Below are 4721 nucleotides of genomic sequence, written 5' to 3' on the forward strand. Positions count from 1 at the left end.
GATTGTAATTTCATCAGCCAATAGGCACTTTAAAGTTAAATTATGATATCCTAATGAAATTTTAACAATCTCCTAATTACTGTAGCTGTATATACATAACAAATGTTTTTTAGTGATTGTAATTTAATCAGCCAATAAGAAGTATAGGTACACTTGGCCTCAAGTTAAATAATAATCTCATAATGAATTTTTAATAATGTCCTAATTATCTGTATATACATAAAAATGTTTTTTAGTGATTGTAATTTAATCAGCAAAATACTGTATAGGCACTTGGCTTTAAAGTTAAATAATAATATCACAATGATTTTTTAATAATGTCCTAATTAGCTGTATATACATAAGATATTTTTGCTACAAACAACCCAGTGCAATAATATTGTAATTATGTGTATACAATTTAATTATTTAATAGTGCAGCAAGAATGCCTTATTTTTATTTATTTTGTTTACATTATGTTGGTTTCCAGCATATCATATGTATTTATTCCAGCATTTTTATTCATGATTGGCAATGTGTTGTATATTTTCTTAAATACTTACATAACATCTTAACGATATTAATTAACATCAGGTATGGTTTTAAACGGTAAAACCCAAATTTGCCAAATGGTATTAAGAACAGTATACAGCATGCAATTTATCAGAATGGAAACCATACGAAACTGAATTGCACAATTATCTTTTTACACAATATTAAAAAAAGTCTTCAACGTTCTAGTGCTCAAAAAATTAGAATTACCTTTTTAGCCTCTTTAACACGTTCTGGGGACATCATCAAGTCTTCTGTAGCTTTTGGCATCAGTTCCTAAAGTATCAAATATAATAAACAGTTCTATAAGTTGTACATTATCAATATGCATATATCCTATATTGTATCAAGCACTGTGTGTGTTAGTGTTTAAGACTAACATTAGCCAAATCCTGTAATTTGCTAAATATTTTCATTCAAATTTTGCCAAAAGTTAATGGAATTAAAGTTATCATAGATTGTATTCTGTTGTTTCAGCTAATTAAATCTTTTTTTGGTTAAATACTTCCATACCAAATTTGCCAAATGGCTAATATTGTGTTTGGCCAGCATAGAGATGCAGATATGATAGTATTTACAAAACAAAAACAAAACACAAACATCATCCAAATTTTAACTTGTTTTACAAACAGTCCCCTCAGTGGACCACTGAGTAATAACACACCAGGTGTGTTATTACCAAACTTTTATTCTGTTTTACATACTGTACTGGTGTACCATATGAGACACCTGCATTGATTGCTATATAAATCGAAATACATTACATTACATATGCAATACATTTTTTTTTTTGGCATACAGTATTAAGCTATTTTTGAAACTTTAGAATTTAGAATATTCTAAAAAAGGAGAAAAGACAATTTTCTTTTAATTTATTTTGAATAGAAAAAAAAATGAGTATGCAATAGTTATATAACCTATTTTGAACATATTTTTTATGTTATGTTGTTATATGACCATTCTTCACTGAGCTCAAAAAATGTATTGTTTAGCCTACATAAGTTCATGATTGCATTATACATGTATGTATCACGTCAATATATCTTTCAAGATGGTAAAGCACATTTGACGATCTGATACTTAAATATTGTGAGCTAGCTTATTACCCGCAATAATGTATTTCTTAAATAAATCCAAGCATAAAACAACATGGAAAAACAATAAAATTTAACAGGCACACAGGTCTTTTTTTTTGCCTGTTAGAACATTATTTAACATATGTCACAGCCTAAAAATGATTGGAAACTAAATGCAATATCACGGGAATGGCCTTGGGTCTGTTTTTACTTACCAGAGATGAAGTGCTCGGCGCTACATACAGCATATTTTTTTTTGCCTACTTTTCTTGTTTTTGTGGCTATGTCACTCCACGTGTATTTGGAAATATGTTCTAGTATTGACAAATTTATATTTCATTATGTTTAAGATTAATGTGAGTTTTCACAATAACCATGTTATGTTTTAAATAGCATGTTATTTTGTATACTGTATGGAACGTCACTTTTTCATGTAAATTACTTTCCATGCTTGCCCTCGATATCTTGGCAAAGGCCAGATTTCCGTCCACAGATCTCCAGTTAAGAGGACCTATAATATATTATAAATACATACCAGTCTTGAACTGTGGATAGATATCATGAGGTGATGTGATTGTCAACAAACTTCGATATATGAATGTTAATTCCACCACCTTTCCCTTGCTTTCGTTTTTTTTCATTACTGCATTTGTACTGACAAAATGAACAATGCTAGAGTATTTGGTAAACTCGTAGGAAGGAGACAGATGACTGGTAGCATTAAGTAATGAACATTTGTTACATATTGAAAGAACATCGGTTTTGGATTATGAATTTTGGAATACACCACAAGGAAGATTGGGTAATTACCCAGGCAACAAGTGGAGCGAAAGGCAGGTGTACCAAACAGTTCCGGTATCAAGACGTAACAGGAAACGGTGCGATGTAAGGCACTTATGGGCGAATACCAGTAAACAACACTATCCAGTGTTAGTAACGGCAGAGTACAGCAATAAAGATTAATTAACATTATTGTTTTTACGGTGGCTGTTTAGCATCGACATGTCAACCAGGCGAACAAGTGCTATGGATAATGAACTACAACAAACTCTTTTTAACAATATGTTCGATTTACGTTTGAAACGCGGACAATGAACAACCACTAACACTTTTCAACTTTATTTTTGATTTACTTTTGATTAACTGTGTGGACAATGAACTGAAACATACTTTTACATTTACTATGACTTTGATTTTTCTGAACAGTATAGATTATGACTAGAAAAAGAGCATGAAGTATGTATGTACGTATATATATTGGATGTACCTTGAGCACGGACCTCGCCGAAAGATACGATCTTTCACTTTAAAGAAAGGGGGATATGTGACGTAGCATGGGATTTATCCCATGGTTCAGTAGGGGTTATTCATGAATTTGCTATTTCTAATCATTGGCCAGGCATACAGGTCAATGACATTGTTCTATTTGAAATATTATCATTCCATTGATTTGATGCCAGTGGTCTTGTTTTTGGGACTGGTCATTTATCATTTGGCTCTGACATGTCAATTGTGGGGACCAAAGGGTTCAATGACCAGGACCAGTTAATGAATAAGAAGAAATTGTATGGGAACCGGGAACCGAAAGGATGTGGTTAGAATGGAATGTAGATATAATGCTAGGAAGTTTCTTTATTAGTATGCTTTGAGAATGGGGAAGGCAGTTATCACTTGGACATCTAAAGTGCGAATAACTCCAACCAAGTGGGACTTAGGTTGTAATCATATGTGTACACAGAAATAACAGCCAAGTGGGACTTGGGCTTTGCTTTACGTTATATGAATTTTACTACATTTTTGAAGATTAAATAGCATAGAACATTACGCTACCGTGTACGTTTATATCATTCTGTTTGCTTCCGGACCGGACTATTGGACTTCGTCACAGAATGCAATTTAATTATTTAATAGTGCAGCAAGAATGCCTTTTTAGCTGCATATACATAAAAAAAATGTTTTTTAGTGATTGTAATTTAATCAGCCAAATAATGTAAAGGCACTTGGCCTTAAAGTTAAAAAATAATATCACAATGATTTTTTAATAATGTCCTAATTAGCTGTATATACACACAAAATGTTTTTAGTGATTGTAATTTCATCAGCCAATAGGCACTTTAAAGTTAAATTATGATATCCTAATGAAATTTTAACAATCTTCTAATTACTGTAGCTGTATATACATAAAAAATGTTTTTTAGTGATTGTAATTTAATCAGCCAAGTATAGGTACACTTGGCCTCAAGTTAAATAATAATCTCATAATGAATTTTTAATAATGTCCTAATTATCTGTATATACATAAAAAAAAATTTTTAGTGATTAGAGCAAAATACTGTATAGGCACTTGGCTTTAAAGTTAAATAATAATATCACAATGATTTTTTAATAATGTCCTAATTAGCTGTATATACATAAGATATTTTTGCTACAAACAACCCAGTGGAATAATATTGTAATTATGTGTATACAATTAAATTACTTAATAGTGCAGCAAGAATGCCTTATTTTTATTTATTTTGTTTACATTATGTTGGTTTCCAGCATATCATATGTATTCATTCCAGCATTTTTATTCATGATTGGCAATGTGTTGTATATTTTCTTAAATACTTACATAACATCCTAACGATATTCATTAACATCAGGTATGGTTTTAAACGGTAAAACCCAAATTTGCCAAATGGTATTAAGAACAGTATACAGCATGCAATTTATCAGAATGGAAACCATACGAAACTGAATTGCACAATTCTCTTTTTTCACAATATTAAAAAAAGTCTTCAACGTTCTAGTGCTCAAAAAATTAGAATTACCTTTTTAGCCTCTTTAACACGTTCTGGGGACATCATCAAGTCTTCTGTAGCTTTTGGCATCAGTTCCTAAAGTATCAAATATAATAAACAGTTCTATAAGTTGTACATTATCAATATGCATATATCATATATTGTATCAAGCACTGTGTGTGTTTAGTGTTTAAGACTAACATTATAGTCCAGCAAACTTTGGTTGGTTGCATTTTTTTTTGCTATATTTTTTAAAAATTGGATATGATGTAGAGTAGACATAGATAAATCAAAAAAGTATGTGCAACATTTTTTTTTCATACGTAAGGG

This window comes from Anneissia japonica, unplaced genomic scaffold (assembly GCF_011630105.1).
Source record: "Anneissia japonica isolate Jap-2015-1 unplaced genomic scaffold, ASM1163010v1 scaffold685_len2926416_cov193, whole genome shotgun sequence".
Taxonomy (NCBI): domain Eukaryota; kingdom Metazoa; phylum Echinodermata; class Crinoidea; order Comatulida; family Comatulidae; genus Anneissia; species Anneissia japonica.